The 13822-nt window shown below is 50.6% G+C and overlaps 1 long non-coding RNA gene across 1 annotated transcript in view; it reads right to left on the bottom strand.

The window, feature by feature from the left end:
• Positions 1 to 13822, bottom strand: part of LOC146025905 (uncharacterized) — a 124735-nt gene that overhangs the window by 73009 nt on the left and 37904 nt on the right. The window lies entirely within an intron of this gene.

The following is a 13822-nucleotide window of genomic DNA, read 5'->3' as shown; positions in this document are numbered from 1 at the left end:
GGGAGAAGCCCGGAGAGGCAACACGGGGGGGGGGGGGGGGGGGGGGGGGGGCGGGAGCAAGGCGGACATCACTTGGCTCCGCCCCCGGAAAACTGATTGGTGGGCCGCGGAGAGGGGTTGGGGCTTAAATTACGCAAAGCTAAATGCATCGATCACCTCATTTTAGCCCCGCCCCCTCTCTGCGAACCGCAATTTCAGGTAATTAAACCAGCGGGCAAGGGGGGAGTGGGGGCAATTACCAGAATGCGGGAGACTTGCCCACCTTCCCGGGGGCCGGGAGGTGGGCCCGATTTCCGGGAGGCTCCCGGCCATTCAGGGAGGGTAGGCAAACCGGTCGTAAACACCAAAGGCCAAGCCACATATCTCACCACACACATTATGCATACTTGGCCGTACTTAGAATCTGCACCTGCCAAAGGCTGGGGGAACACAACTAGAGACACGGTCATAGCGTGTTGTCTAACAATCTGGGCTATTTATAAAATCTTTATTTTTTTCCTATGCAAAGCCCATGTTTTCTGTAGAGGAACTCATAAGGGGGCAGCATGGATGGTGTAATGGTTATCATTACTGCCTCACAGCACTGAGGTCATGGGTTCGATTCCCACCATGGCCATAACTGTGTGGAATTTGTATATTCTCCCCGTGCTTGCGGAAGTTTCCTCATACAATAATATACTGGTATGTTAATTTTGTCTTTCAACAAAATGAACCAAAGAGGCAATGTGCACGCGTGTACATGTGGTAGGGAATATAGATAGCGCTGCAGAATATGTATGCGCTATATAAGAAGCTGGTAATAAATCAATAAATAATTAAGGGGTGTATACACGATGCGATTGCCTTGCTATTTGATCCAAATCCAATCAGAATCTAAAGGCACAGCAAGGCAAACGCAATCCATTGTACTATATATCCTTGCCTGCACACTCTATTTATCTATTCAATTTGGGTGGGATATATTCAAGGTATTTTTTTCTTCAATATCCCTAAACACATAAAGTACAAGAACAGTGAACAATCCTCCACACCAGCGCTAATGATAGGAAAAAGGATATTTTTCTTTCCTTTAGATCAGGGCTTGACAATTTTTTTTAAAAATCTAGGAGCCAGAAAAAAAATAGTGACAGTGTGCGCCAAAAAGTAACACCATAATGCCTATTACACATGTCACATACCCATTACACATACCCACATGCCACAATGCCCATTACACATTATTCCACACACCGAAAAACCTTTTGCATACTATACCACACACAATAATGTCACATACCCATTACATATACCACACACACCGTAACGCCCATTACCCAGTAAACCAAACACTGTAATGCCCATTACATATAATATCACACGCTGTAATGCCCATGGCCAGGGGCGTAACTAAAAGAAAGGGTGCCTGGGAGAGAGAGGCAGCATCAGGGAGGGAGAAAAAGAGTGTCAGAGAGCAAGAGAGTCAGGGAGGGGGTAGAAAAAGGAGAGTGAGTAGGAGAGACATTGCCAGGACAGTCAGGTAGGATGGACGGACATAGAGGTACAGTACAGATTGGGGAAAATGGTTGGAATGAGCACCATATGCTGCATCTAAGAATATATGGATGGACTGGGGGCAAAGATGGACAAATGGGCAGACAGTTTGGTGGATCACACAGGTGAGGCAGACTGGCACTAGAGGGGGTGCAGGCCCACACAGGTGGGGCAGGCTGGCACTTGCTGGCCACACAGGTGGGGCAGGCTGGCACTTGCAGGGGGGTGCAGGCCACACAGGTGGGACAGGCTGGCACTTGCAGGGGGGTGCAGGCCACACAGGTGGGACAGGCTGGCACTTGCAAGGGTAGGGTGGGGGTGCAGGCCCACAAATGGGGGAGGGGTGGAGACAGATATATATATCTATATCTCAATCTATATACTGCCAAAATAGGCTGAGGGTAGGAGGGGCATACACTAATTTTGAAAAGGGGTGGGGACACTGCTGAATGAGTCTGAGGGGAAGTATGGGCACTTTAAATATAATTAAGTGTGGCCATCTCCTCCCCTTCTACTCCCCACCTAGGCAGTCACAAGGATGTGACCGAATGGAGCTGGAAGAAAGAACACGCTTTCCAGAGGAGGTTAGTATAACACACCAGAGTAAACAATCAACCAGAAAAGATTGAAAACATAAATAGAACAGTGAGAACCACTGAATCAAACATGCCACACGTATAACATAGCAGGCAGTTCCCTCAACATAACAAGAACTTACCCTAGCAATTATAACTGTAAGGATTTAAGGCAGGAATTCCCAATAACAAAGGTACAGCACCGAGGCGGGTGTCCAGTGACACCTGTGGACTCGGAGAAAAGGATTTACGGTAAGTACAAAATCCCTGTTTTCTCCTTCATCCATTAGGTGTCACTGGAGTAATAGTGGGGACGTCCCAGAGCTCCCAACATGGGTGGGATGGAGCTGAGACCCCCTTAACACTGAGCGTCCAAACTGTGAAGCTGATGCCGCAAAAGTGTCAAAACGGTAGACCCGAGGAAAAGTCTGACGACCAGACCAGGTGGCAGCTCTGCAGAGCTGCTGAATAGAAACCCCTCTGGCAGCCGCCCAAGAGGGGCCCACTGAGCGCTTAGAATGCGCTGTGATGGAGGCAGGAGGGCGTTGAGCACTTGCCACATAGGCATGACGAATAGTTAGGCGGATCCAACGAGACAACGTCTGCTTTGAGGCTGGCCAGCCCCGTCTGATCGGATCCCTGAAAAAAGGTGTGTACCTCAGGTAACAGGGCCAATTTCTTTTGAAAAAAGATCGACAACGCCGATACCTGTACCTTAAAGGTGGAAAGACGCAACCCTGCAGCTAAGTCAGCCTGCAGGAAAAGAAGAAGCCTGGCCTTTTTGAAAAGAGTGGTAGATACACCATGACTCTCACACCAGACTACATAAGCCCTCCAGATGCGGTGGTAATGCCTGGAGGTGACGTCCTTCCTGGCCTTCATCATGGTAGGAATCACCGCCCGCGGGATACCTGCCTGTCTCAGGATGGACCTTTCAGCAGCCACGCCGTCAAATGAAGCCGACTTAAGTCGGGAAAGACGAAGGGCCCTTGGCTGAGCAGATCTTCCTGAAGAGGCAGGGGCCAAGGCTCGTCTCTCAGAAGAGACGTGAGGCTGGTGTACCATGACCTGCGCGGCCAGTCCGGAGCTATCAGGAGGACAGTGATCTCCTCCCTCCGGATTCTCTGCAGCACCCGAGGTATTAGCGGAAACGGAGGGAAAATGTAATCAAAGTAGAATGGCCAAGGGGCCACCAGTGCATCCACTCCCACCGCTTGAGGATCCCTCGTGCGGGCGAAGAACCGGGGTAGCCATGAGATCTGCCTGGGGACACCCCCACCGATGGACCAGTTGCTGGAAAACCTGGGGATTGAGACACCATTCTCCTTGGTGTACGTCCTGCCGACTTAAGAAGTCGGCCTCCCAATTTTCTACGCCAGGAATGAATATGGCGGAAATGGCCAGGGCGTGATCCTGAGCCCACAGCAGGACTCGACTCACCTCCTTCATGGCAGCGCGACTGCGCGTGCCTCCATGCTTGTTGATGTAGGCCACCGTCGTGGCGTTGTCTGACTGCATTCTGATGGCCTGACTCTGCAGGAGATGATGGCCCTGCAGAAGAGCATTGTAGACTGCTCTGAGCTCCAAGAGCAGGGCCTCCTGCTGAGTCCAGCGCCCCTGGAACTGATGATCCTGAATGACTGCTCCCCACCCGCGAAGACTCGCGTCTGTGGTGAGCAGTATTCAGTTCCAAATGGCGAACCTCTTTCCCTCTCTGAGGTTTGCTGGGTTCAGCCACCACCGGAGAGAGTGTCGTGCCCGCACTGACAACTGTATCCTGTGTTGAAGGTGCAGGTGAAAGCCGGACCACTGACGTAGAAGACAGCGCTGGAAGGGTCTCGATCGGAAGCGACCTTATTAGAGAGCCTCGTAGGAGGCTACCATCTTCCCCAGAAGCCTGGTACAAGTGAGGACCGACAATTGTCTGGTCAGAAGGACCGAGCGGATCAAGGCCTGGAGGGACTGTATCTTGTCCTCTGGGAGGAACACCCTCAGAAGAGTGGTATCCAGTACCATCCCCAGGAACTGTAACCGTTGAGACGGCTGGAGCTGGGACTTCTGAAAATTGAGTATCTATCCATGGCGAATGAGAGTACGCTGAGTCAGAGCTATGTTGTCCAGGAGGACCTCCCTGGATGGAGCCTTCAGCAGAAGATCGTCTAGGTATGGAATGACCGTCACTCCCTGGTTCCGCAGAATCTCCATCATCACCGCCATGACCTTGAAGATCCGGGGTGCTGAGGAGAGGTCAAAAGGAAGGGCCTGGAACTGCCAATGTTGGCTGCGGACTGCGAACCGAAGGAAGGCCTAATGTGGAGGCCAAATGGGCATATGGAGGTAGGCGTCCTTGATGTCGAGTGACACCAAGAACTCGCCCTCCTCCAACCCTGCTATCACCGATTGCAGGGACTCCATCCTGAAATTGACCGGTTGAAGGTAAGGATTGAGGTCCTTCAAGTTCAGAATGGGACGTGCCGATCCGTCCGGTTTGGGGACCAGAAAGAGGCTTGAGTAGAACCCAAAGGACCTTTGGTCTGCTGGGACCGGGATAAACACCCCTGCCGAGACCAACTTTTGGATGGCCGCAGCTAGAAGCAGGCTTTTTTCTGCTGAAATTGGCAAACCGGTTTTGAAAAACCGGTGAGGGTGTGGTTTCTGGAAGTGTATCTTGTAGCCAAAGGCTACCAGATCTCTCACCCAAGCGTCCTGGCAAGACTGCAGCCAAACGTGCCTGAAGCCCTGAAGACGCGCTCCCACCCTGAGACCCGTCATGCGGCGGGCTTGGTGGAGGCCTTGGCCTCTTGGGTGGAAGAGGAAGCACCTCTGCCACGACCTCTGGAGCCTCTCTGGGAGGCAGCACCTCCTCTAGAGCGACCTCTGAACTTAGCCTGGGGCCGAAAGGATGTTCCCTGAAAGGTCCTACGAGTAGATGGAGGAGCCGTGGAAGGGAGAAAGGTGGATTTTCCACCAGTGGCTTGTGATATCCACTTATCTAACTCTGGTCCAAAAAGCACCTCACCAATGAAGGGAAGTTCTTCCACTGCCCGCTTGGACTCAGCATCCGCTTGCCACTGGCGGAGCCAGAGTGATCGGCGTGCTGATATGGACAGGGCAGATATGCGAGCCCCTATGATGCAAACATCGTTAGAGGCCTCCACCATATAGGATGATGCTTCAGAAATATGTTCTGCTAATTGCACCAGGACATCCACCTCCCCTCCATGTTTTAGCTGATGAGCCAACTGGGAGGCCCAAACCCTTTTGGCCTTATTGACCCAGCATCCGACCTGAGCCGGACGCTGAACTACCCCTGCTGCAGTATATATAGACTTAAGCGTAAGCTCAAGCTTGCAGTCAGAGGCGTTTCTAAGTGTAGTAGCCCCTGGTACAGGGAGAACTGTCTTCTTAGAAAGATGCGTGACTGAAGGGTCAACAACAGGGGGTGTTTCTACCAGCTTTCTGGCTGCAGCAGACAAGGGGTATGAAGACAACAGTCTCCTGGAAATATGAAATATCCTGTCAGTTTTTTTCCAGGCCTGTATGACGTGGTCATCTAATTCCTCTGCTGGAGGAAAAGAAGCCGCCTGCTTTGGTTTTTTACCAAACAGGGAGGGGCGAGTGGGGGCTGCCACCCCATCCTTCACATCCAGTGCCAGCTTGACCATATCAATGAGGTCATCTAAACCTTGCGCAACCGGTTCTGGTTGCAGTGGTGTCAAATCCTGTTGCACATCCACATCTGGGGCTGTATATTCCCCTTCCTCAAGGTCAGGCATATCCTCATGTGTCAGTGTCTAAGATCTGCGTGAGAAGCCTCTTTAGCACTGGGGGTTGTGAGTCACGTGCCGCGGGCCATATGGCCTCAGAGGCCAAGGCTTTTGTTAAACCTTCCACAGCCAGAGTTAATTCACGCTGCTGTGATCTAGATGATTCTCTGTCCCTCTGGGCATCTGTAATCTCAGAGGACAAGCGTGACATCCCCTCCGTGAGCTGCAACGCCCATGCAGGGGAGGTCTGCTGGGAGGTAGATGGAGCGGGGTCAGTAGTGCATTTTTCGCACACTGGAGTACCCTCAGCAGATTGTGTGAGTTTAGAGTTACACTTCCTGCATGATCTCTTTGAGCTGCATCCAGCCATTATGCCTTCTATATGTATCTATATATACTATATATAGGACTTGGGGAAGCCACTTAGCAGGTCTGGACACCCGGAGGAAGGCTGTGCTTGAGCCGCAGTCTGTCTCAGCCAAAACGGAGTCCCTCAGCGTGTCAGCCGCGGTGCACACTGAAGATGGCCGCCGTTATGCTGAAGTCACGCTGGGGAGAAGCGGGGTATGCTGGGAGGGGATGAAGTTACAATCCCGGCGGTCGGGATCCCGGCGTTCAGAATCCCGACGCGGGAATCCCGACCGCCGAAATGCCGACACATTCTCCCTCCGTGGGTGTCCACGACACCCCTGGAGGGAGAATAAATTAGTGTGCCGAGCGTAGCGAGGCACCGGGCCCGCTGCGTGGCGAGCGCAGCGAGCCCGCAAGGGGGGGCGATCTACGTCCCCCCCTTGTCGGCATTTCGGCTGTCGGGATTCCGGCATCGGGATTCTGAACGCCGGGATCCCGACCGCCGGGATTCAATACTGAATCCGCTGGGAGCGTACCATGTGGTAGCTCCGCCCCTTCGGCTGCTCCGTGCTCTCTCAAAATGGCGCCAGTTATTTAAAAACCCCTTTTAAAACCTGCGCTACCGCCAATTTGTTTGTTCACTGACCCCCGCACTGAGCGGGAGGTCAGGCATACATTACCGCTGCCATTCGCTGATCGGCGGCGGTAGAGGCTGAGGGAGGACAGGACACGCACCGCGTGCAGTGGTGGCTGTCCTCCGGAGACGGTGGTCTCTGCAGCCGGGGACCGGGCACGAGCCGCACGCAGCTGCGGCCAGATCCCCTCCGACAGCTCCCGCGATGCAGACAGGCAGCCGCAGACTGCCTGTCTGTTGTTGAGTTTAAAAAAAAAATTTTTTCAAGCTTTTTAAAATTAAATGCCCTGGAGCAAGCCAGTATGTGACCAGCTCCCATGAGTGCACATTCTAAGACTGCCTAGGTGGGGAGTAGAAAGGGAGGAGTTGGCAACACTTAATTATATTTAAAGTGCCCATGCTCCCTGTGGTCGCCCTTCTATCCCCACTGTTACTCCAGTGACACCTAGTGGATGAAGGAGAAACGGGGAGAGATAGTTAGATGGCAGGCACTGGGTTTTGTACAGGGGATGGTGATACTGACCCCTCAGCGCTAGATAAAGCTGCTCTGCAGTCACTGCTTCACCCTGTTGTCTCTCCGTAGTAGTGTGTTGCTATGTCCTGCTTGTGCTAGCCCCAGCATAAGCTCATGCAGCCAGTATTTGGAGGTTGTGATTTCCTGCAGGCGGGCTGGAGTTGGGACTTCCTTCCTGCAGTGCACTCACTTGCGCAGACTCAGAGTTGATCAGCACTGTTGGGAGGTGGAGCTCCGATCAGCACTGCACAGGTGGAGGCTTATGGAGAAGATTAATGAATAATGCTTGGAGAGAGGGAAAGGGGGAGGGGTTGCCTTTGTTGTGCACTGAAGCACATCCTCAGAAGTTACGCTGCTGGCTTAATAATACTAGAATATACTGCAACTGTCTACACTGAAGTGTCTCTGGATGTACGCTCTCCCTGTCCTGTCACCCTGCAGCGGAAAGCATATCGACGATCTCCGCTGCAGGGTGACAGGACAGGGAGACCAGACAGTGTAGACAGTCGCAGTATACTCTAGTATTAATTAGCCGGTCCTCCAGCCCCCAGTGTATGTAGTTTATGCGCACATTGTACAGTCCTCTCGTGGCCATACCCCCCCCATGGAGATAGACTGTGTGTGTGCTGCCTGCAATAGATGTAGTGGGCAGGCGGAGGCAGGGGAGTGCTATGGTCCACAGCCGGGATTGGAGGTGGAGTTTGTGCAGTAGTAGCCGGCAGAGCGCGTCCCCGGGAACCCGGCCATTCTAATAAACTGAGTCCCCCCTCCTCATTTTCGGGTAAAATATGCGCTATAGTGCATATTTGCGAACCCTGGCTGCTGCCAGCTCCCTGCCTCTCCCTGTCCATCTCCCAGCAGCCGGGAGAGTTGTGAATTGCTCTGCCTGCTGCTGTCAAGCCACCACTCTACCCGGGGGTTCTGCTTCCTGGTAAATCTGGTCGCCAGGAAGCAGAATCTGGTTTTGTCGAGCCCTGCTTTAGATACTCCACATGCACTTTCCTGTTCTTCCATGGAACAATGGGCCTTATTCTAGTTCACTCTCTGACAAAATCCTTCTTAGATGGACAAAACCATGTGCACTGCAGGGGGGCAGATGTAAGATGTGCAGAGAGAATTAGATTTGGGTGAGTTACTTTGTTTCTGTGCAGGGAAAATACTGACTGCTTTATTTTTACACTGCAATATAGAGCTCACTTTGAAGTAAAACCCCACCCAAACCTAATTCTAACTGCACGTTATATCTGCCCCCTGCAGTGCACATGGTTTTGTCCTTCTAAGAAAGATTTTGTCAAAAAGAATGAACTAGAATAAGGCCCAATGTCCTTTTAAAGCTTTCCTCAAATTTGAGAGAGTAGTGCATGCAAAACAAAGGTATAGTATCTCATCGTATAAAATAATATTTTAAGACAAAACATGATAAAATGCATACAATCTACAAATGACAGATACAATCTCCTAGTTTCTAAATGCATTTCTAAATGCAATCTGAATGGGCACACAATAAAGTGACAATGTGCAGAAAGCTCAAGAAAGGGTGAATACCAGATGGTATGAACTGTCATATGTGAAACAGTTCAAACAGGCGTGAAAATGCCGATATGGAAACCTGGGTCATATGCAGCACTCAGCTCTGTAGGTAAAGTCCCTCCGGGGCCGTCTGTTCACCGTCTCTCACCGACGCGTTTCGGATCCGGACTGGATCCTTTTTCAAGGTGTATCCATGTGTCTATCTTATCCCAATATTTAAAGTACATTACAACCAATCCTTGTATTGATTTCACCCGCAAAACGCGTTCCTTCCGGATCTCCTGCCGTCATTTCCAGATTTGCATCACTTCCGGTGACGCGGATATAAACAAGAATCGTGGGTGTACCCGGAGTGACTTCTGGGTTTATTGTTCGTGTCACCGGAAGTGACCAGGACAAAAATCGCGGGTGTACCCAGAGTGATTTCCGGGTGTACTATTCGCGTCACTTCCGGTGACGTGGACCTGACGTCCACAACTGATGCACCTTGGATTTACCACCGGAATACAGGACCACATACAGTGGATGAAGCCATTTTGTGTGTCCAAATATTTTGTACCCTATTAGCGAACTTCAAAGGAACTTTAAGAGTGTGGGCAGGTCTATGCGATGTCATGAGGTCAATGCTCCTCGGGAAATGTTTAGGGTGGCAAGGATATATCTTTGTGAGGCCCTTTCGGACTTCGGTGCCAAGGTTGCCTTCTAGAAAATCCACCTCTGCCCCTAATTATCTTATAGTCTTTTTCTCTGGTCACTTGAATCTATCAAACAGAACTCTCATCTTAGTACATTTACCCCTGAGAGTCTGGGAGCCCACGGAGTATTATTTTTTCCATTGATTTCTACAGCGCTACTGCCGTTGGTGCAGGGAACATGCGGTCCGGAGGGATAAGTGTTCAAAAAATAGGTGCTGCACCCAATGTGGGGTGTGGGCCCCCCTGGACTCAGAGACCCGTGTGCACCGCACACACTTTACCCATGATAAATACGCCAGTGTCACTATCATATTCCATGACACATATCGATACTAGGACACCAGCATTGTGTCAGCACTGAAGGGATACAAAGGGCAGTATTCAATGAGAAAAATTCGCTGTGATTTCTGGAGAGTTTGTGCTTTTCACGCGGTGGAGAGAGGTTTTTTTTCTCCAAAGGCGAGCCACCCTATTCAATGTGAAATATTCTCCGTCTTTCTAAGTGATTCTCGCCGTCTCTCTCCGTGTAGAAATTCTCCATCTTTTGATGGAGAGCAGGAATGTTAACTTTTAAACTAAAAGGGTGTTTTTTTTAATTTTGGTGTCAAAAAATCAGGTTTTTTTTTCTGTGAAGGGCCATGTTATTTTTATTCATGTGCCTATAGCACATGAATATATATTTAATTTTAAAAAAAATATTTTTTTAAATTTTTTTTTTTTTTTTTTTTTTTTACACAGTGCAGCCAGCAGGGGGCCGGAGCGCTCGAGCCGCTCATTAGATATTCATATATTCACTGCACCCGATGCACGTTCGGGTACAGTGAATACTGGGTCCCCCGCTGGCTATAGGGGGGGCAGCCTGTGCTGCCTGGGTCCAGGGGAGCCCTGCTCCCCTCCCCATATCCCCTGCAGCAGCCAAGAGAGACTTTAATCTCTCTTGGCTGCTACGTCCCCCGGCTCCCTGACAGCTCCCTGACAGCTCCCTGCCGCGGACGCTCGTCCGCTGCAGGGGTTAAGACTCGCCGCGAGTGGCGGCGAGTCTTTAACACATTGAATAGGGGGAGCAGGAGTGGCAGCGAGCCCTCCGGAACACGGAGAGTGCACGGCGAGCAAAAAAAAATGCTCGCCGTGCACGGAGAATATTTTCATTGAATACTGCCCAAAGAGAGAAAATAAAACATGGAGAGCACAGATCATATCCAGAGGAAAGGAGATTATATTGCAGATTATCTCTATAATGCATAAAAGGGCTCTTACAAAAAAAACGCAGCAGATTTTGGATTTATCTCAAAATTATTATTAGCGCAGATGCCAAGTTCAAAGACCCGTATCCATTAATGACTCTGCCATTATGGTTGGCAAGTTCCTATTGAAAGTCATTAAAAATCTGCTACTCTGGTGATCAATGCATTTCTGCTGAACACTACAACACTTGTCCTTCAGCTAAACTTCTGCAGGACAGCAACGGAGAGGCGAAACGCCGTACAGGCCGGACATTCCAGACATTGCTCAGCACTAGCCAATCAGGATCTGCTGCAGCCTACTAATTACGTATGCAGATTTGCCATAGACAATTGAACTACATGTTGAAAAGAATTTTAAAAATTGTGTTTTTCATGCCATCTGCTCACATTAAACCTGATCACGCAAGGACGTACAAGCCTATTTATATATATTCCTTCCTATATAAGATCTGACGGTACTTGTTTCCTAGCACACCGCCCGTCGGGTTGATCGCATGCCTTAAGTTTAAGGCATGCGATCGACGCGATGGACCCGATTTTGGGCCTTATTTTGGTTCATTCTTTCTGACAAAATCCTTCTTAGATGGGCAAAACCATGTGCACTGCAGGTGGGGCAGGTGTTACTTGTGCAGAGAGAATTAGATTTGGGTGGGGTTTTACTTCAAAGTGAGATCTATATTGCAGTGTAAAAATAAAGCAGTCAGTATTTTCCCTGCACAGAAACAAAATTACTCACCCAAATCTAATTCTCTCTGCACATGTTACATCTGCCCCCCCCTGCAGTGCACATGGTTTTGTCCATCTAAGAAGGATTTTGTCAGAAAGAGTGAACCAAAATAAGGCCCTTTATGTCAATCACCAGTGTATTTGCCGGTGAAAGACAACATCGCGTTGATCGGGTCCATCGCGATGCGACCGATGCGATCAACGTGATTTTCCCATAGAGAATAATGTTAAATGATTTTTAAAGTTAAAATCGGGATGATTTTACATTGGGAACAATGTGAAATGGGCCAATATGGCCAATTTCTCATTGTATAGGGTTAGAAAGTATGTTTAATGTCCCCCCATTGTTAACGCCACCCCACTATTGACGCCAACCCGAAGCGTGGCGAGCGCAGCGAGCCCACAAGGGGCGGCGGTATGCGTCCTCTGACCTTTTCATACCCCCACTATCCACGTCAGCGTGGAGTTGATTTTATATAGTGTGGCGAGCGCAGCGAGCCCCGCAAGGGGACGCGTATACCTGTGAAGTTATGCGCGGCCGCTCGCCACGCTTCGGGCTCGGTGGCTCGCTACGCTCGCCACACTATATAAAATCAACTCCACGCCAACGTGGATAGTGGGGGTATGAAAAGGTCGGTGGACGCATACCGCCGCCTCTCACGGGCTCACTGCGCTCGCCACGCTTCGGGTTGGTGTCAATAGTGGGGTGGCGTTAACAATGGAGGGCCATTTCAACCATCAGGGGGGGGGGGGGGTTGCTATTAAAATGGGGGGTTTGGAGGCTTATTTACTTAATAGCGCTTCAACCGAACAGCGGACGAGCATATTTCAGCCTGCCAGGGAAGGATCAGAAGATCCAGCTCCAGCCTTACTTTAACTAAAGGTAGTAAGAGGACTGTAGTCTTTAGCATTACTTTGCTGGACGCAGGAGATACAGATGTGCCCTGTTACTGTAATAGGTAGTGGCGCACAGTGCACACAGGTTCCTGAGTCCCAGGGGGGCCCAAATCACGCTCACTTCACCATCCGGAGCGCAGCAGCTCTGCCAAAATAGACGAAAAAAATGGCACAGCAGTTATTTTTCCAGCAATCTGAGCACGCGCAGTGGAGTCTGAGCAGTGCTACGAAAATCACCAAAAAAATGGCCACCACACCATTTTTCCAGAGATGTGTGCATGCGTAGTAGGGTCTAAATCAGTGGTCTCCAACCTTTTTCGGGGTGCGAGCTATTCGTGGCAAACTGAACCACCCGAAGAGCTACTAAAATAAAAAAAAATTAAAATCTGCCTAATAACCAAATAATGCCCTTTACACATTATGCCACACACTGTAATGGCCCTGACACACTATGCCGCATACATAACTGCGCGCGCCAAAAATTGGTGTAGCCACATAGGGTGCATCCAATGAAAATGGGGTGATACACATATGCCCCCAATAGTGCAATGCCATATACACATATGCCCAAATAGTGCCAGATACACATTTGCCCCCAATAGTGCCAGATACACATATGCTCCCGCGGTGCCATCTGTGCCCCTATGGTGCCGGATATGCCCCCACAGTGCCAGCAAGTAGTATACCCCCACAGTGCCAGCAAGTAGTATGCCCCCACAGTGCCAGCAAGTAGTATGCCCCCACAGTGCCAGCAAGTAGTATGCCCCCACAGTGCCAGCAAGTAGTATGCCCCCACAGTGCCAGCAAGTAGTATGCCCCCACATTGCCAGCAAGTAGTACATTATGCCCCCACAGTGCCAGCAAGTAGTATGCCCCCACAGTGCCAACAAGTAGTATGCCCCCACAGTGCCAAGTAGTACAGTATGCCCCCACAGTGCCAACAAGTAGTATGCCCCCACAGTGCCAGCAAGTAATACAGTATGCCCCCAGTGCCAACAAGTAGTATGCCCCCAGTGCCAACAAGTAGTATGCCCCCAGTGCCAACAAGTAGTATGCCCCCACAGTTCCAGCAAGTGGTATGCACACACACTCACACACAGCACACTCACACACAGCACACTCACCATTGTGTCCGGTGTCGTCCTGCAGTGTCAGTGTCTCCGCTGCCGCAGCTTCTCCTCTTCTCGGGGAAGGAGAGCACAGCACAACGTACGTCTCTCCTTCCCTTCCTTGTGACTGGGCCGTCCGTCGGCGTCAATCAAAGCTCGCGGGCCGGCTCCTGATTGACTGCCGGCCCGCGAGCTCTGATTGGCGGATAGGCGGCCAAGTGACAAGGATGCTCAGTAAGGGGTAGGAGAG

This window comes from Crinia signifera, chromosome 8 (assembly GCF_055691185.1).
Source record: "Crinia signifera chromosome 8, ASM5569118v1, whole genome shotgun sequence".
Taxonomy (NCBI): domain Eukaryota; kingdom Metazoa; phylum Chordata; class Amphibia; order Anura; family Myobatrachidae; genus Crinia; species Crinia signifera.
The sequence above is the reverse complement of the archived record's forward strand: the minus strand, read 5'-3'. Positions and strand labels throughout refer to the sequence as shown.